Here is a 21,809-nt window from a genome sequence, read left to right as displayed (position 1 = left end):
TTTATAATTATCAGTAGCGTATTTTTAATAATATGACAATTTAAAAATTGCGATTATTTGGCACATTTTTCCGACTGTACGTGACAGAAGCCGCCGTCCGGACGGCATATGAAATTTGCGACAGTGTGGTCGTTTACTCGAAGTCGTAGGTCTCGGCCGACTTCAGTTGTAACTTCGGTTCGGACAACTTCCAGAGAGTGTAGTGCACGCATTCAATTTTAATCGATGATTGATGGAACTACTAAGAACAGGTTTATTTTCGTTATTCGATATTTAATCAATAATATAAAGACAGCTAGTGACAACATATATAATATTTTGTGCTTTGAATCAGTGTCTTCCAAGGCTTACACAATCAATCAGTTTATATGTAATAATTTGAAAATCATGATGTGTAAAACACAACATAATTATAAAAAGTCTTGTGATTCTAATATATAAATTGTAGCTAACCCTCTCAGAGGAATATGCAATATATAATATTTTAAAATGCAATGTAAAATCTAGGTAATCCGTTCTCGAAATAATCGCGTACATACAGAAAATAAATATGTTACATATAAAAGTTAATGGCATCATAATAAAAAATATTTACATTTTTTTTTCATGTGTCAAGAGATCCCTTCGTTTAACACGTTCGCACCCTCTTCGCCTCTCTTACCAGCTCTTATAATTGTCTGTTTATTATCAACAATTTCAACTCTTCCAACGCACAAAAGGGCATTTAGCATTGTTGTAAATCATTTCGGTGAGTGTAAACACGCTTTCAGAGATGAGATAGAGAGAAAGAGGAAAGAGCCTCTTTAAGGTGCATTAGGTCGTTCATTATCCGTCATAAATCCGTATACGGTGTCATGACGCGGCTTTTAACGTGTTATTTTTATTATTTATTACGGTCGTATATTCATCATTCGTTTGGGTACGACGAGACATGACTCATTCATCAATGTGTGGATCGATGCGAAAAAAATATAATACCACACCGAAACGAGGTTATCGTCGTACACTATGAGGCGTTTTTCACGATACTAGTAATTGCCGGTATCGGATTTGATTTATATTTGTATAGTACGTTAATTCGATACCTCTCAGATAGTTAATTAAACAGCTTTTTTTAGTTATTGAGTTATTCGATGTTTTCCTCATCATTCGTGTCTTTGATTAATAGATTGGTCCTACTTGCAGTTCCGAGTATACTGACCCTCTTTTAAATGTTCAATGTCTCGACACCTTAGATAACACTACAGCAATTAAGCTCTATTACTATTTATATGTTAAATTACACACTGCTTTTATTGTAGTGTATAATTTAAAGATATTGTGTTCCAATAAAATAATATTAATAATAAGTTTTATTGTTGAGATTTTTGTCGAGGCGAGTTTGTATTTCCATTTTATAATGTTTGAAATGTTCGTTTGAATGACCTCCAAGTTAACGTTGCAGATAGTTAGATTCCCTATAAATTCATTATGCCTGCATTACACTCTCTGGTCCGAACCGAAATTACAACTGAAGTCGGCCGAAATCTACAACTTCGAGTAAGCGACCACACTGTCGCAAATTTCATATGCCCGCGCACTTCGCGGCGTGAATGACGTCCGGACGGCGTATTGTCACGTACAGCCGGCATATTTGCGCGCGATCAATAAGAGTTACGCTACTGATAATTATAAAAGTTTGTGTGGGCACTCACCAATACAATATCAATGAAAACTTTTCGGTCGTAAATATTCAATTTACGCAAAATCTTTGTAGGTTTTTGAAAAATGCCATAAGGCATAAAAATGATACTTCAGAATACGAACACCACATTTGTGACTATCCTAGAATTTGTCGCCATCGATTCTAAATAAGAATTCGTTATGGTGTGACATTTATATAAAATGATCTAGGAAAATACATAAGGATATTCGAAACGGTTTTTTTAACAAAATCAATTACCACTAATTATTTTTAAATTATTTAATTTTATATGAAAAAAAATATAATAACGATATCTGTTAGAAGAATATATTATCAAAAATATAATTAATCGCTTTTGGTGCCCTAAGATATTCAAAAATGTCAGTAAGAGTCTGTTGAAGTCCCCGATAAGCATGTGGTATTATAACTTGACCACGTGACCACTATGCAGCGCTCGACATGCTTGTTGACCATAGGATGCCTACGCGCATACTGACATTGAACCAAGTTACTCTTTCTATCTTAGTTTGCGAAACACCATATCATTAACACATATATAATATATCATTATCATTTAACACGCGAGAGAGCGAAAGGGGAAGTATCTCACTGCTGGCGCTCGAAAGAGCAGCTCCGACATCGGTCCCTTTGACTCTGGTCTTTTTGCCGACAATGTTTGGAAGCGCTCGAAGCTGGCCAAGTCGACTGAATTACCCCCACTTTATCTCCCATTCTCAGTAACCTCGGACAACTTCCGAGAGATTTTAGGGAACTCGACCGAAGTAACCCACTATATTCTCCGCCCTTGGCCAACCTTGGCCAACTTCCAGAGAGTGTAGTCCAGGCATTAGAAATCATAAAAATATTTTCTATATTTAAAATGGAATGAATCATAGAATTAAACGATCTAAATATCGCATTAAGAGATATGATAAAAAATAAATTAAAAATAGGACGTTAAATAAAATTCACCTTTAAAGATGTCACCACCTTTAATTTGAAGGTTGTGTCACTCGCCCACCTGCGACTAGATCCCAACGATAGCTCCACCGAATGGGGTCACAATTTCGTGTGCGTATTGGCAGTTTGGAATTTATTTTTCAAAGTCAACCTTGCCGCCGGCACACAAGAAGTAACGGTACAAGGCGCACCTCGTCAAGTTTACGATTTGTGTATATGTAAATGTGGATATATATAAACAGGGAACGCGGGCCAATGATGATTTATAGCTTGCGAAGGTCAGACGACGAGATTAAGCACTCGAAACAATCCTTTGCACTCTTGAGTTTCAAGAAAAACTCCATAGATTCCAAGACCCTTTGGCTATCTTAGGATCATCGGCTACAAACTATACAACTCCTATGGCAATATTGTCATTATCCAAATCATCTGCCACGACATGCCAGGGGTCATAGTGCTGGGATACCGTTGCTTGTATTACATGTCGCATATTAGTAGAACCCTGTCTTCCTGGCAAGTGGAATTATTGCTTTTGTTACAAAGTAGTAATAGTGCTTTTACATCTTTACAACACGAATATAACTCAAGGTCTCTTGCGGTTTTGAATAAATAATTTATAATTTTTTTTAAAATGATTAGGAGAAGATGGTTTAAGGTTAACTGATATTTATGTTAGTTAGTATGAGAGCATTGCAAGTATTGTGGCTGTACTTTGAGTGACACGTCAGCTCTATGTAATATTATAGAAGAATTATGTTTTTACACACAATAAATGGTTTTAAAAATGATGAAATCAATTTTTTGATTTAAAAGATAATGACAGCTGTAGTACGTTCATTTTACTAATTTTTAAAAGTAATGAATGCATTTTTAAATTTCCTGCATTCAAGTTGATTAACACAGCACAAACTTATTCTCAAAGTTGATAGCACTATTATGTTCTATTATGAACGAATTTAATACAATTTAATGCGCTTAATTCCAGAATATCATAGATCCGATTGAAGCGTTTCGATTCTCATTGTTTTTATTAGGGTAATTTATGTCGCTATGTCGCGAGTGAAGCATTCAAAACATTAATATAAAGCAATTTATTAAAATAATTAAACAAAAAACGTCGTTTATAGATAGTTAGTTGTCGAAAAAACAAAAAACCGGATACGAGAGCTAATCTTAAGCTATTGCTAATATGAATACGTTACTTCCAAGACTTTTTGATTTAAAATCATATCGAATTGTGACCAAAGAACCGGTAGTCTCAAAATCGTGTCACGCAAACGTACGTGTAATCATTTTAATCCCGGGCGACGTTTTATGTAAATCCCTTGTCCAACGACGGACATTTCTCTTAGCCACAAAGAGCGTGATGATACACGGCGTACAATGGTGATGACAGGTGGATGCCATCCATCACCATAGCTAATTTGTGATTCTCGCGGCGTAAACATTTTTTGAGGTCTCGTTGTGTTCTTTTGACACTGTCGCATTCGCTTAAATAATAACGTAATAGCGTATCGGTAGAGTATCGGGCTTATACAACTCGATCCTTATATGCATTACATTAGTATAAATGTTAATTTAAGATTTTTATTTTTATTTTTATGCAATAGTATATATGTTCAATAAAGATAATATGAATGCATCCGCCTGTAGATAAATTTTTTCTTAAATATTTATCTAAATAAAACGTTACTAATATTTATTAGTATCACTTTGAGCAATATAGACTTATTTTTAGAGATGTTTTTAATTTTACTCTATTTAATTTATCTCCAACGGCTGTCAGTTAGTCCCCCTTCTGTTTTCAAAATAACCCATATACATCTTAAGTATCACTCGCAGACTTTTAAATGCATACGACTAACCAAAACTAATTTAAGAATCGTGCGTTCGAAAAAGGATCTGTTTAGTGTTTTGTATTTGATTTGAATATACGTATTATACTGTAAAATTGATTTTTTCTGATTACTTTAATGATTTGCCACAAATATAATACGAATTAGAATTACGCAAATCTCAGTTGTTGTCTAAGGTCTCGTTCATTTTTTAATGCTTTACTAACAAATATTGTGATTCATGGTTTATTTTGAACTCATTTAAAACTGAGTTTCGTAGAAATTTGAAGAAAACTTATCTATTAAATAATAGTATAAATCTAGTTTTAAATTAAAGTAATGTATAGTCCATTGATGTAGTTATTTGTTATATATCGATTTTTTGGCAAAATTCATAATTTTTAATACTTTAAAATATTTTTTACTTACACTTCTATACAGAAGCATATTTAGGATTCTGTATGGAAGTGGAAAAAGTATTTTTTTCGTCGTTATTGTATTGATTATTTTAACCCTTAAATACATGGTGTTGCAAATCTGCAACAATTTATTTAAGCGCTTATAACTCAGTCTACATTCAATAAAGAAACTCTATTGCATAGTGTTACATATGTGTAACAAACGCCGAGCCATTGTGTTTTAAAATTATTCTGATAGATGTCTCTATACGCGTGATAATGTCATTTAAAAAATCGTTGGGTGCATATGTGTCTTATATTTTTTGTATTTTTTAATTTTAATATATTTGGTTCGCGTTTTGCATGATGTTGCATATTTACAACAAGCATTTTTTTATAAATATAATCCACAAATAATCCTTAATTTTTATTTAATTATTTTTGCCGTTATTTTCAGCCTAATTTTAGTATAAAAATATTTTTATTTTTGAATTTGGAAAAATCATGCATTTAAGGGTTAAACTATAATACAATTAAATATATATTAATTAATTTTGAGATTTAGATTATTTTTATAAATTTTAAGATAAAAAATTAAAGTGAAATTTTTAGTTTGAAAAATTGCTACAATTATTTTTAATATATTTAATAATATTTAAAAAAATATTTTCATTATTATTTTTACTATTATCGTAATGTTTACTGATGTAGCGGATTTTTACTGGTCTTGTATTTTATGCAAATTTCATAATAAACAATTATTACATTTTAATAATTTACTACAAAATTATCAATTTTTATTATTATAGTGAATTATAGAATCTACAATTGTTATTTGATATTTGCTTATTTTATGTACATAAATTTAAAAAATCATATGATAATTATTAAAATAATTTATTACACGCATCAGTTAATTAAATATGACAAAATTCAATAAAAAGTGCATACAAAAAAATTTTACCTTACCCAAAAATAATGCTAACTACACTCTATTTGCGTTAACACAGTCAGTTCGAGCTATCCATTTCATTATTATTCATAATTGAGAAAGAGATGGCAAGTTTAGGTTTATGCCCCTACTATTAGCCCTAAGATATACTTATCATTACTCCGGTTTATTTTAAACACATTTATAAAAAAATCTATAAATGTGTATGAAACTCAGTTGTAAAACGTCTATTAAACGTCTGCTTAAACCCAAACCTAACCTACACAAATTAACCAAACTCAAAATTATCTAATGACATTTCTTAACCTAATTATAGTTTTAGAACTTACGTTAATATTTTAAGTCCAAAATACAAATTAAATCAACTTATCTCTCAGGGGAAAATAAATAAAAGAGTACAGATAGACGTCGCATCTCGCATGCTGCTTCATAGTTTGTGTGCACTTTGTTTTAAAAATATGATAACAATCCTTACCGACTTTTGGCATTACTACAGACTTTTGATATGAAAGTATTGGTCAAAGTGTATTCAAATCGAATTTTTCTCAATAGGAGGGCGCAATGGAGGTTTTTTACGTTTCTTATTTAATTTGTAATATTATTATAAAGTTGTAGTATGAACGCTGGATTACCGAGCGTACCCACTACTCTGTTTTATTGCTTTTGACGTGGATTTTTGACTTCTGAGAAGGGATAATTGTTTTTTGCGCTCTTCTATTGGGCGAAATTTGGTTTAGATATGCTTCATTCGATTCTAGAATTCTTAGTTTGAACGCTATAACGACGAAGCCACGATTTGATCGCTTGTTACGTGAATTCTAATAAGGGACGTCGTCACAGGGGTCATTGCCCTTCCTTTCCTTTGAATTCGACCAGAAAAATGCATCTTAATGAAATCGAAATATTAAAAAACGACCACTGACTGACCAACTTTTGCCCATCTGAAATAACAAAAACACAATTATAAGATTTGTAACCCACGGCAATGACCTTGATGACGTATGTCACGCGTGCGGGACGACGCTCTTATCTCTCACTCATTCTTGTCAGTTAACACGCGAGCGAGCGAAAGCTGAAATATGTACCGACCGGGCCTGGTGCTCTCAGACCTTCATTTAAAGTAAAATAAATATCAGACTAACAACGGTCACAGGTCCATAACCTAAAAGTGCGTACAGCCGCAAAATATGTTATTCGCGAGCTACGCACGTACAAATAAACAGTCGCACGTTAAAATATGCAAAGCACAAAATCACCGAAGAGCTCTTCAGTGCTAAAACAAACAATGGCGTCAATTTGACGCTCATAAATTACCAAGTGTTTCAACACATGGATTATAGCTAACGCAATAATACTACACCGTTGAGGGAATACGCTACGATTGGAAGCAATGACCACCATGCATTTGCGAAATACGTGTGAATAAAATAATATTTTTTATTACGTCACGTCTTTATCATTGTTTATATTTTTTTCGTGTGCGTAATAATATGCACATCGATCAGTGTTAAGGCGCTTAACACTTGTTTATTGCAATGTTGCCATAATCGTTGATTTATGTTATCGCAACAATAAGCGTCGAGTTTTATGGCATTATAAGTCATGGAAACGAATCTAATTGGTCGATTTAACACGCGTTTTGTTTCGCTCTTGTGTCGAAATGCGATACACGAACACTTGCACAATGTGTAATTCATACTCGATAATAACTTGAGTGATTTAAGATCTCTTAAAAATCACTTGAATTCCATTTCGAAAGCGATTCAGATGGTAACTGTCAATAATCAATTTTATGCTCATTATTTAAGTATCTTATCCCTAATTTACCATTCCTGATATAATTGATAAGTATCTGTGTATCAAGCAGATTAGAGTTACAGTTATAGTTTCATTATTTGCCGTATGTGTATGTATAAATAAACATCAAAGAGAGATGTCCACAGATAACATGAGAAAAATAAAAATTTCGCCCGTAAACGGTCGCAAGAATTAAGTAGACTTATTATGTAATTTAAGAGATAATATATTTAATATTTAGCTTAAATTATTGTATTGTAGTTGACTATGTTGAAATAGGAATATCGAAGAAGTGTCTGATAGTCAAATTGTGTGGTCATCGTTCGTCTTGCAGTCGTTAAACTCTTCCAAATCTGTCAATCTGCTTTTTTGGTGTATTCTCGTCGTTTTCAATGGACGATTCGAAGCCGTGGTGTTTTTTCTTCCTCTTCTTCTGAAAAACCGTCTCTCAGTCACAATGCTCTGTGGCTAACTAGTCTCGGCACCTCGTTTTTGTAGTTCGGTTCAGACATGTTCTCGGGCCGCAAATTAGCCGCGCAGCTAAGCAGTCGTTTTTCCGATACCGGTATATTTTTTTTCTCCCGAGACATCGTTTACACATCGGCCATTTCATAATCGCTAACTGTAAAAGGCCCCAGCAAAAATTAATAGACACATCCACAAACGTCCAAGACCATTGTCCGTGCGAACGGGAGGCTGGAGAAAAGCAAGTCATTACTGTTTTTTTTTCAATCTCAATCTCTTGACCGGGCGCTTTGGAGAAAATTGCGTTTGTTTGTACGCATTGGGCTTTTTGTATAGTATTATTAATTGAATCAACTGTTTTCGAGTGAGTCTCGAAAAATATATGTATTATACAAAAAAAATAATAATTTGAGGAACGCACTGTAACGGAATTGTGAATTCTGAGATATAAATAAAATCCTTATTTTGCTTTTAACTGTATGTATTGCTTTTCAACTTTATTACCAATTTCAAACTACTTTTAAATATTCAATTTATTTGTCTATTGCTCCCAAAAAAGTCAATTTATCTGCAGATAGTTGCCATAACCTTCACAGATAATTTTATTGTTTTATAAAATATAATAAGCGTGTGTCAAAAATAATAATATTTAGTAAATTTGTCTAAATGTTTACTTATATTAATTTTAAATTCAAACATAACACTTTATTATTTGCTTTTTTTAACATAGTACATAAAATCTAGTGAAAACACAAATAAAAACGCACAGACCTTTTGCTACGCGTCATCTTTTCGTGGCGCAGATTCTTTGCTAGTCTTCTAAGGAGGGTCTCGCTTTGTGAATGCAGCTTCAGAGAACCTTTGTAGGAGATACCTCCACCGCAGATAGCCTGCGGTGGAGTCTTCAATAGGGGTGGCCGGCCAAAGACGAATGCTTCGTAATATCGCGAGAATCGCGAGGTCAAAGAAACCTCAGCGTAAGTCCTCTAAAAAAAAACAATACACTGTTTGACATGGCTCAAAGCTCTTGATATTCTTGGTTGCTGGCAAAGAAAATTAGTCTCTTAGAATATTTTAGAAATATGTGACAAGCCAACAATTTCAACATGTCTTAGAAAATCTTAGCGTAAGTCCTCTAAAAAAAAACAATACACTGTTTGACATGGCTCAAAGCTCTTGATATTCTTGGTTGCTGGCAAAGAAAATTAGTCTCTTAGAATATTTTAGAAATATGTGACAAGCCAACAATTTCAACATTTCTTAGAAATACTTAGATTGGGTCGCTAAATTTATGACCCCAACGTGATGATGCTAGACGTTCCGCTAATGTGTCTTTTTGAGCCTCTGGAGCAGTTTTCTCCGTCTGCTTTTCTGTGACCAAGTGTCACATACTTCATATTGTTGATTTAGAACAGTTCTGGCGAATCGCAGATATGGATGTTGGCGGGCCAATTGTATCGCATTTTCGACACACCCACGAAATGTGTTTACGCAGTAAAAGTGAAATTCACATCTGGTTACATTCGGCGATCGTTACCGAGGGGTAGAAATAACAATAGTCCTTTTGTGCAGAGTAGAACGCTTCGTCTATCATGCATCTTATAGGTGATTACGAGTAATTAACGTCTTGGGACGGATATATCATATATATAAGAGGTGGTCCGTGAAATAATATCAATTTATAATGTAATTGTTTAGTCCCTAGATCTCTCTTCCATTGTTATGTCTTATTTAAGAAAAAAGTTGGTTTGAAATAGTTGTTAGAATGATTTTTAAATTTATTGTGTAAGTTATTAACTCCCTTCAAAACTCAAATCTGATCTTTATCATCTTATAAAAGCAGTGGTTTTGAGTGACGTTGAAAAGTATCTCAAAATTTAGCTGCAAGAAACTTCTTCATCTTGTATGGAGAACGGTCGCCACACTTTGTAGAAAAAAAACCTACACGTTTTGAACGATTTAAATTAAATTTTGTACTCTTACTAAATGTATATTATATTTAATTACTTGCGTTTTAAAATTTTTATTATGTTCTAAGTAAATATAAAAAATTCACATAAACCACGATGTTAACTATTAATAACTCCAGCTATAGATTACTAGTGTTTGCTAAAATTTAAGTATTTTAACTAAGTGAATTCGTACTAGTATAAAATATAATTTATGGATACAACTAGTTATAAAACACAATTTCAGTCTCAAATTTATTATTTTTACTTGAATTTTTATCATTGACTGATTAGAATATTTCTGACTTTCTATTCTAAATAGCTCTTATTATTTATATATAGGGAACCAAGTAGCAAAAAAATAGTATAGCAGCAATAACGCGGCGAATGTTGGCTTTCATGTCGACGATCGTCTCTGGTTTATCGGCGTAGACTAGCGGCTTCACATATCCCCTCAGAAAATAATCCAAAGGTGTTAAATCACACGATCTTAGAGGCCAATTCACAGGTCCATAGCGCGAAATTATGCGCTCATCAAATGTTTTCTTCAATAAATTGATCTCCATTGACTGTAACGTTCTGACAGACATCATTTTTGAAGAAATATGGACCAATGATTTCACCAGTCTATAAAGCACACCAAACAGTGACTTTTTGTGGATGTATATAACTCCAAATGTGCAATTTTGCTTGTTGATGTAGTCATTCAACCAAAAATGAGCCTCAACGCTGAACAAAATTTTGTGGTAAAAATGAGGAGCAATGTCGTTTTCGTCCCATACACCGAAGTCAAGTGGCTTTAATTCTTGCACGAGATCTTTTCGTAAAATCTTTAATAAAGTGGATGGACACAGCTCCAATTGCTGTGCACGATGGCGAATCGGCTAATTCGGGTCCTTCTCAATATTACGCTCCACAGCAGAAACAACTTCGATGCGCACTGTACGACGTCTCTGCGGATGCGTATTAGCGAAAACGATCCATGATTATTCGAATTACTTGCTCGGATAGACTTTTATGTCGACTGTAAAATGGACGTTGCGCACAATTTTTGCAAGCGTTGTTCTTGCGTAATTCTATTCATGATGAAATGGCAAACCAAACTGTGCATAAATCAGCTGTCAGCTATCAAATTGACTACCTCAAAAAAAAAACACAACAATTTATTTCTTAAATATTTGCTATTTATTACACTTATTAGATACATACAAAGTATAGTTATGAAGGGTACAACTGTAATGATTTATTATTACTAGCATTAAACGAAATAAAATTAATTTAACACACATATAATAATAATTTACATCTCAGCGCAGTTTAATTATGGTACAATAATTTCAATAGTCGTTCAAGTGTAAGTAGTTTTATAAACACAAATCACCAGTCGGCAGTACTTATACTCACAATATTAAATAAATTTAACACGAGACAGCGCATTAAGATTGTATTTATATATATTATACATTCGAATGTGTAGTAGAGACTTAAGTAGCTAAGAACACACTCTGCCTTAAGGCGACATACACGTTTTAACGATTTCATTACAATGTTGCAAGTGCGTCAATTAAAATAAAATCGACCTACCTTAATATAATCCGGTCCTGAGCACGAATCGAGCTTAGTGAGTTAATAATTTATGAGATTTTGGACCTCTGGCTATACTTACTACAACTGTGGTGGAAATATTACATTATTTTTTTATTTATATAAAATAGGTTTAATCTTCAATTAAAACGTGCAGTTTGCTTGTAAATAAAGGTACGTGTTTAAAATTAATTAAAATAACACTGAAACGATAAAGCTTACAGGCGAAACGACTGCCTGCCTACAGAGTGCGTTTAATGCGTTTTAATGCCGCCATAGAAAATGCTTCCCTGCAGGGACCAAGTGCAATTTGACCGCCTCGCATGAATTATTGGCCAATTTAATAAGGCAACTAAGGGATTAAAGGATAGCTCCTTGACCACACTACGCTTAGTGTTCATTATAAATAATGGTGTTAAGTAATTTGACTTTGAATCCAGTCTTTCATAGAAGATTTATAATTGAACACTAAATTAAGGGATGTGTGATGTTTAAATAATTAATATTATCTAACAATTTTTTAACGTGAACTTTAATAGAATTACGACATACACGTGTGGACATTGTACATTTTCATTCATAATAAATGTCGATAGCAATCTAAACCTTGACAAAGTAGGTGTGTTAGTAGGTCCTTAATATTCTTACTTTCTTAAACTTGCTTATGCTGTGATAGTCTCTAATATTCTCAACTGTAATAAAATAGTGATCATTTGAAAGTTTTCCTTTTATCATATACTCATACGTTGTATACTCATACATCACACAGCATGATGGTGATATCAAAACGGATTCGCAGATCCGAACCGATGACCAAACATGCGCCTAATCAACGTTATAAACTTTCTACATCGCTGACCTGTCACCGCGCTCGTGATGAATGCGTCGCGTTCAACGAATGCAAATCCGAATGCGCCGGCGCAACAAGACAAAAAGATCAAACAAGAGTTGTACGGTCGTCTGAGAGGAGATAAGACTTCAAAATCAAACGACGATGATTTATAAAGCGTCACGCTCGTAATAAGATGTCGTTTTAATGCACCGGGGTGGTGCACTCGCAAATAATGACTTGCATTCGTTACACGTCTGCCTGGGGCAAAATATTTTAATATGTTAGTAAATTAAATTTTGACCCCACTTTTTGAGACGCTTTTTAAATAAAAATAAACCCAATCTGTTGAGTTAATGTTACTTTATATATAGACAATGTAACCTAAACTATCAATATTAACAAAAAAAATTGACCAAAATTCATTTAACTTACATAAATTGAATTAAAAGCTAACCTAACTTATTAAAGCAAAAAAGCTACTTTAGCGAAAACTTAAATTAGATATAATTAAAAATATTTCAGGGAAAAATACCATTTTTTCCAAACATAGATTTTAATATTAAATTACATTAAAAAATATATCTTGATATTAGATTACGATATTAATTTTGGTTTTTAAGCTAACCTAACATATATATGAAAATCTTGAATCCAACCTAATTTTTTAAAATTCAGTAATTAGAAATTAACCATACTGTAATAATTTAAGTTGGAAGCTAATGTCACTTACAATTTAAAACCATATTAAAGAGCATTTTTCTGGTAATCAACTAATCAGTAGTTAATTTTTTTACCTACTTTAACACAAATTTATAAAATATATACTTATATTTGGATAAGGAGGGTCTCGCTTCGTAAGTGCAGTTTCATGGAACCTTAAATAAAAGTAAAAGTGGAACTCACATCTGGTTACATACGGCGATCGTTACCGAAGGGGCAGAAATAACAATAGTACTTTTACGCAGAGTAGAACGCTTCGTCTATCACGCATCTCCAAACAACGCGTAGTTTTTTTAGAGTAATTAACGAGTAATTAACGTCTTAGGACGGATATACCATATACTATATAAGAAGTTCTCCGTGAAATAATATCAATTTATAATGCAATTGTTTAGTCCCTAGATCTCTCTTCCATTGTTAGGTATTATTTTAGAGAAGAGTTGGTTTGAAATAGTTGTTAGAATGACTTCTAAATTTATGGTGTAGGTTATTAACTCCCTTCAAAACTCAAATCTGATCTTTATCATCTTATAAAAGCAGTGGTTTTGAGTAACGTTAAAAAGTATCTCAAAATTGTGATAATGGCCATGGTATTGGCTTTATTGATAATATATTATGCCATTAGTGTTTAAATAAAGCAATTCAGTTTCAGGGAACCTTTGTAGGAGATACCTCCACCGCAGATAGCCTGCGGTGGAGTCTTCAATGGGAGTGGCCGGCCAAAGACGAATGCTTCGCAATATCGCGAGAATCGCGAGGTCAAAGAAACCTCAGCGTAAGTCCTTTCGAAGAAAAAACAATACACTGTTTGACATGGCTTAAAACACTTGATATACTTGGCGGCTGGCAAAAAGAATATTTTAGAAATATGTGAAAAGCCAACAATTTCCACATTTCTTAGAAATACTTAGATTGGGTCGCTAAATTGATGATCCCAACGTGATGTTGCTAGACGTTCACACATATTCACAAAGTGTCACATATTTCATATTGTTGGTTTGAAACAGTTCTGGCGAATCGCAGATATGGATGCTGGCGGGCCTTTTGGACACATCCACGAAATTTGTTTACACAATAAAAGTGAAACTGACAGATGGTTACATTCGGCGATCATTAACAAAGGGGTAGAAATAACAATAGTCCTTTTGCACAATGTAGAACGCTTTGTCTCTCACTGTTTACACAATAAAAGTAAAACTGATAAAAGGTTACATTCGGCAATCGTTAACGAAGGGGTAGAAATAATAATAGTCCTTTTGTGCAAAGTAGAACGCTTTTTCTATCACGCATCCTTTCCAAACAACGCGTAGTTTTTTCAGAACTTATAGGTGATTACGATAAAGCTAAAGTAAACGGAACTTTATGATTTAGTTAAATTAAAATCCACTCTCGTTATATGAGTAAAGGTAATATTATTTTAATTTAAAGTTTGATTTCTAGATACTTTTAATAATATTTTTTTTCTAGATATCGCCTGCTAATTTCCTACCAAACCTAACGTAAATATAATCATAGTGAAATTATAACCTAACCACACCATTAAATAGGAGTAAATAAAAAGCTACTTATAGGTTAACTAAGGTTAAAAACAGTAGTTATAATATCTAGGATAGATTTTTTGAAAACAGTAATTAATATAAGTTATTGTTTATTTTTAATGCTAAAGATTGGGTTTAAATAAAAATTTATATTGTCACATGAGTAAGGTTAAAATTATTTCTATTAAATTTAAAGTTAGGTTATCAGATACCTTTGATAATTAATTAAAGTACATTTTTTCTAGATATCGATTGCCAATTTCCTACCAATGAAATTGTAATCCAACCTTACCATTAAATAAAAGTTAATACGAAATTAATAAGAAGTAAACTCGTTTTTTGGTTAAATAATGTTAGGATCAGAAGTTCTTGTCTAGAGTGGGTATTGCAAAAACAATTTTTAATTGAATCGTTCATATTTAATTTAAAATGTTGTTTTTGGAATGTGTGTTAACATCATAATCATCTTATATAAGTTTTTAAATCTTTAAAATGAAAGGCACTACGTTCAATTTGCTACTCTGTAAATCGTATTGCTCTGTGTGAACGGTTTATTTATTTTTATTAAATCTTCCGTTGTAACCTGACAGGCATAAAATCAAATGCGTTACGACAAAGAAAATCTGAATATGTCAATCAGATATAATGAATACATACAAGCAAGAATCAGTGACATCTATAATAATAATTATAAATTATTATTTGTATTATAATTTATTACTAATAGATGTCACTGCACCTAGAATCGTTTTTTAATAATAGCGCATTTTTTATAAATAAAAATTCGAGTGCTGCTGCCGGGGCTCGAACCCGTAACCTCAGAGTTACTAGTCTGAGACGATACGGACTACGCTATTTTATTCTTATTTATTATAATACACATAAACAAAGGAAATATATTTAATTATAATTAATAAAACTAAAATTTGAGTTTATTCGATTGATTTCTTTTGTTTTTATTTCGAGGCTCTGACTGTCGACCAATGAAAAATCAGCATTTAAATATAAAACAAAATGGTCGATAGCAACGTGACAGTTGTTTTTATTGATTTTTCATGTGTGTTATGCGATTTTATTGAATATAAATATTCGGACTGTAAATTAAGAGAGGTACGTAGTATACACTAATTAAACTATAAGACAATCTTTGTAAATAAATCTTCAAATTTTAAATTTCACGGGCTCCGAGACCGAAAAATGAGTTTTTTGATTTGCAATTCATAAAAATTATCATTGCTTCTGATTTAACGCACATATTCGTTAGATTTAACTGAATATAATTATAATAATTACAAATTAACCAGGTATGTTTTAAACGTGAACATATTCACGAGGATTGAAAGTTAACGTTGATCTCACTATATTAATATTAATAAAACGTATTTTTTTATGTATAGATATTTGGGGATACTATCTTTCATGTTGATCGCGTGACAATGATTGCGATGCAGGTGGTTATTTAGCTGAAGAAGTTTGGTTGCATTTCTGCGTAAGGTAATCTTATTGCTCGCTCATGTCTTAATAAAAGTAATTATGAACAATAAAAATAATGTACAATAATTAAAATCTAAATATAATCTTTACATGATGCAAATATTTTAATCAATTTTATAATTATCCTAAAATGTCAGTCATGAGCTTTTTGATTTTTATGTTTTTTGTGCCATATAGTGATAATATTTAGTGTACTAAGTGAATTGTTGTATATATTGTATCAATAAAAATCACTTTGATCGTTCCATTCCGAGCGACGACTCGCAATATATATAAACTTATAAACGTAATAATATGTTTAAATAATTTTTGTATGTTTATCTTTAATTGCCAAATCACTGCTGTTTGTCTTTTATTATTTGAACCTAAAAAGTCAATAGTAATTTTATTAGAATAACCGTGATATATTATTCATATAACCAAACACTTACTGGTACACTCATAATTTAAAGTTTTATTTATATTGTCTATAATTCCAAGAACTACATCATTTTGAATCATCTCCAATTAACACTGTGCTTATAATATTATTCAATGTTTATTTAATTGCACTAAATCGTGCGCGACATGCGCTTGACAGATGACAGAAGAGTTGCTATATGTAAGCAAATTTGCCAGTTAAGGTAAATCCTGGTTTTGGCGCGCTTTAAAATGTACTACGCAATTGATTTTATCGATTCAAATTGTAAAACATTTATCAAAATATGTAGAAAAATCATAAAGTTTAAAAAAAATATGTTCTTATAAAAGAAAAATATGTTTAGTTTGTAAAGGATTTTAAATAAAATATAAATAATGTCAAACTTTTGTGTCAATTGACATATTTTATGCGTTTCAAACGCAGTTATTTGATCAATAACGATTTTTGCTACTGCTTATACGCTCTACCCTAAACCACATGTAAAGGTTTTCCATATTTATTTTTTTAATACTTACTGGTAATATTGACATTTTTGTATAATGTACAGTTTTATGGTTAGGTTATATTGAAAGCATTGCTAAAAAATGATCATAGGTATGATTGGAAAAAATTCATTTATTATAATATTTCTAGATTAAATTAGGTTTAAAATTAACAGTGATATTTGGTTCCTTTAGTTTCATTAGATACATCTCGTGTGTTAATAAATTCGCCGAAATTGTGATACTATCAGCTTTCGAGGAAAACCGATATATCTTTTGTCTTGTTTTTAAACGTGTAACATTATTCGCAGCTAGTATATTGATCGTATTTATCGTTTATGGTGTAAGCTTAATAAGGATACGAATCTGCGAAATAATTGGGAATCCCTATTATCCATTGATGTTATTCGTCATGAAAACTTTATTATATATTCTAAATGATGATTTTTATTTTTATTAAGGCGCGATTTGACAATGATTTATTAGGTAACAGTGTCATGATGAATTAAATATATTATTAAAAGAATTATACCATTATTATAGAAATATCTTGAAAAGGTAAATAAGCGTTGCATGCCTTTCGATTTTGCTTCTGGGAAAGCGTCTATTCGCGTGACTTACTCCGTTTCCTTGTACATTTCAATGGCGAGTTGTTAAAAAAACATTTCCTTAAAGTTATTATTAAAAAAAATTAGCACTGCGATTATTTGCACATAAGAAAAGCACCACTCGAGTGTTTTACTCATTAATTAAGTTCTGAGCACTTAAATATACCGCATGCATACAGTAGCGAGGAAAATTCTCATCGGTCTGCTGGCACACAAATGCAAATTTATTTTTGGTCAGTGCTCCCTCCAGTCCATTCTGGTTGGAGAATTTCTTGGTTCTTGACCTCGCCGACGCATTCTAAATCAACATAAACATTGTCCATCAAAGTCGGTTGAATACAATCGAATCTACGCTAGAAAGTGCAAGGGATCATATTTTTAGCTCTAAAATAATATAACTTTATACTAAATTTTTTATTTTTGTTTGTTTCAGGTATGTTACACTTCTATCTTGAGCTTTACTTTTAAAATACGTAAGTAGGAACTGAATCATTCGTATCATTATCCAACCGTGTCCGCTATAAGATATTATAAATATATCCCGTGTGACCTGCATGAACCCAGCTGGTCCAGCTAGTAAATGTACTCATCTGCGGTCATTGCATACTTCTAAGTTTATTATCTTGGCAGTCAGAAATACACATTTAATTGCACGCTATCTACCAAGAACCTCTTGTGGTGTCTCAGCTCGTGTGCGAACCGAAATGCTTTAACCGTTTAAGCAACTCATGGCTAGAAAACTAAAATTTGGTTTTGATTTAGATTATCTTGCATAATTTACCCATAAAACCTATAGAGAATCTATAATATCTTGAAAATCCTTTATAATATTATTTTAGGATAGTGTCCAAAATTTATAGGCATATAAATTTTTATAGGAAATGAAAAAAGAGTAATGGTTATCTGTTGACTTTCATTTAATAAGCTACATGAAATTAGATATAGAATTTTTATTTATTTTGTTTATTATTTTGACTTATACTCTATTTGCGTTAACACAGTCAGTTCGGGAGCTATCCATTTTATCATTTTTTACTGGTTAGCTCCTTTTTTTTTCTTCTCTACAGAGTGATTTAGACTCTATGGAGACGGGTTTCGTTAACCGTCTGCCCTTTAATGTTGCCATACTGCGTCATTTTCTTGATCCCATTCGCCATCAGTTTATTCCTACGATTTCGGTGGGAACATTTTGCCAAGAGAAACTTCCAGTAAAGATATCTAAATCACTTTTGAGAGCAAGTGGAGGTTCTCTCTACACATACACGACGTCTGTGATAAATCTTCCAAAATGCTCGGCTTTTTTATGAGGAACGCCTTTCACTTTAACGATCCGTCAGTTATTCGCGTCCTCTATAACACCTTAGTTCGTAGCATTATTGAATCTGGATTTATAATTTTCTATCCCCGAATAATCAAACATTCCCTTTTAGGGAAAAAAATTCAAAAAAGGTTCTTAAGATACCTTTACAAAAGGACATTTGGTTATTATCCGTTCTTACATCCCAGCGCCTTTCTTTTAGGAGCGTTGGGATATGATTCGCCGAGTTCTCGCAGAAAGTTATATGTCGCTAAGCATTTCTTCAAATTACTGAAGGGTTCCAGAACGTCTTTGAGAATCACGATCGCGTCCTCTTTTGATGGACGGTGGGGCTAGGACGTCGGCACTTTCCGATTCGCCCATCCGGATCCTTAATACGTAGGCATTAAACATTGAATTTTCATTCATTTAATTTTTAAACATTCATTTAATTTTGATATTTTATGATTTTTAATTATTTTTTGTGCATTATTTTAATTCATATTTGTGTATTAAATAACACAATTATTGTTTTCGATCATCATGACGCATTGGGGTAACCTGTTAGGCATTGGTTACGGTGGTCTTAATTTAATCTAAATAAATAAATAAATATCAAGTATCTTAGCATGTATAGTTTTTTTTATTTAATAAAAATCTATATAATTTTAAATATCAAAGTCAGGTTATTGAATCTTTTTATGGATCAACTGTAATCTTGAAGAAAATCAGTTATCAAAAAATCGACAGCAGTAGGCTTTAGATCAGTATTTTCCAAATTATATTGATCTTATACTCTATGGCAGAAAAAATAGTGTGTACCCCTGAATTTTATAAATTTAAGAAAAAATCAAATTTATCTAAAACTTATGCTGTCAACTCTTTTATCGCAATTTCGCTGTCAATTTCTCGTCTATTTGATGGTTACGATAGTGTAATTATCATTTAGCGTAATCTGAACTCCACGTTGGAGACTACTGATCTATTTGATACATCACAATATTAAAAATGGTTACTTATAAAATTAATTCTAGCAAAAATATCTTAAAAATTCTACATATAAATTGCGTTATCTTATTTATTTATCAGAAAATATTTTGTAGCATGTAGTCGTAAAAGTACTAATAGGATGCTGCGTACAGAGGAGTCTCGTTATTGCGACTTCGCTTGTGCCTGTGAAGTCCTTTTCGATTGGTTAAAATAAACACGTTTTAATAAACGACCGCGTCGAGTGGTGAATCAATAATGGCTTTTAAACGCCATGTTTGCACTATACGGAAGCCGGCGACGATAATTCCTTGGGCAAACTCGGATGGCCGATAATCGGGTGTCCGATAACGAGATATTCAATTTAAAATGCGGACAAAACCTGTCGTCGGTAGGCCAACTTTGAAACTTGGTCAACGGCGTGCCCTTTTTCGGTGGCTATTTATACACACCTGTCCTACTTAGGGATCGACGCCGACAATGCTCAGTGGAATGAATCTAGAGCGTAAGATTTGAGGATTTGGACGACAGAGGCGCCTGTGAGGCTGCCGTGTATTTTGATGAACTAACTTTTAAAATATTTTTTTTTTTTTTTTTAGAGTAACCACATTTGTTATGTGTACGGTAGAGACAGTAGAAACTAAAGTATTATAGACTTAAATTGGATAGGTAATTGATTTTGACATGAATCAAAACGTTATGAATATCATGATAAAGATACGAGAATGCATATGCATCACTTGGGATGGTTTCAAAATACGATATTGAGACTTCTTATTAATTGGCAACTGCAAATTTAATGAATCTTATTTTTACCAATTTCTTAGATAAAAAGATAGAGTTTTTTTATACATTTTTTGGAAAAATGGATGGTCTACAACAAATAGTTAATAGCTAAAAACATTGAATTTGTAGGAACAATTATAAATAAGCGCCTTTAAAGCTAAGATCTACGAAAAATATGATGCTTCGTGTTTAGTTGCGAAACACCATATCATTATCTCTCTCACTCTCGTCACTTCACACGCGAGAGAGCAGCTTCGACTTCGGTCCCTTTGACTCCGGTCCTTTTGCCGACAATGTTCGGAAGCGCTCGAAGCTGGCCAAGTGGACTGAATTACCCCCACTTTATCTCCCGTTCTCGGTAACCTCGGACAACAAAATTAAACACTGCTTTTTAAAAGGATGTAAACATGTATGAATGAAATGATGTGTATCATATTTTACAGAAGTTGCTTTATTTTATTTATAACTATTCTGTTAATTTACAGTAAAATTAAATAAGATTTTGCAAATAAGGTCATCGATTGATAGGATAAATATATTTATATTCTAACATATATTCTATAATTTATGAGCTGAAGTAATTTTTACCGCCTAGTTCGATTAAAATAATCCTCACGATATTCATCCGTGATTTTAGGAAAATCTAGGAAAACCTAATCTGTCATGATCGACCGGAATTGTAATTATTTAATAATCATTAATAATTAGGTTCATATGGGATTGAAACCTATGTATTTCGCGCATTTTATTTTTTGAACTTCCATCAGATTAAATGGTTAAGGTTAGGTTTGGGTTTTAACAGTAGGTACAAAGAGTCACATACATTTATAAATGCAGGATGTACTCACCGTAATGCAATATATTTGTATTACAGCATGATGATTCAATGTGGCACTAAAAAGTTGCATAAATTATTAGTTTGTCTTTTTGTTATCAATATTATTTTATTTTATATTAGTATACTGCTTACACATATAAGCATTCTTTTTTATTGTTTTTAGAAAGGCTATAAAGTCGAAC

At 32.3% G+C, this 21,809-nt stretch overlaps 1 protein-coding gene and 1 long non-coding RNA gene across 5 annotated transcripts in view; one reads left to right on the top strand and one right to left on the bottom strand.

Moving 5' to 3' along the window:
• osp (myosin phosphatase Rho interacting protein outspread) overlaps positions 1–21,809 on the top strand; it is a 312,881-nt gene that overhangs the window by 23,517 nt on the left and 267,555 nt on the right. The window lies entirely within an intron of this gene.
• LOC148235225 (uncharacterized) lies at positions 6,343–12,864 on the bottom strand. Its single transcript, XR_015809544.1, has 2 exons — positions 9,244–12,864; positions 6,343–9,095 (listed from the first exon to the last, which is right to left on the bottom strand). It is a non-coding gene; the product is annotated as an uncharacterized LOC148235225 (long non-coding RNA).

Source organism: Plectrocnemia conspersa, unplaced genomic scaffold (assembly GCF_051122295.1).
Source record: "Plectrocnemia conspersa isolate PC_06_02 unplaced genomic scaffold, ASM5112229v1 ptg000005l, whole genome shotgun sequence".
NCBI classification, from domain to species: Eukaryota; Metazoa; Arthropoda; class Insecta; order Trichoptera; family Polycentropodidae; genus Plectrocnemia; species Plectrocnemia conspersa.
The sequence above is the reverse complement of the archived record's forward strand: the minus strand, read 5'-3'. Positions and strand labels throughout refer to the sequence as shown.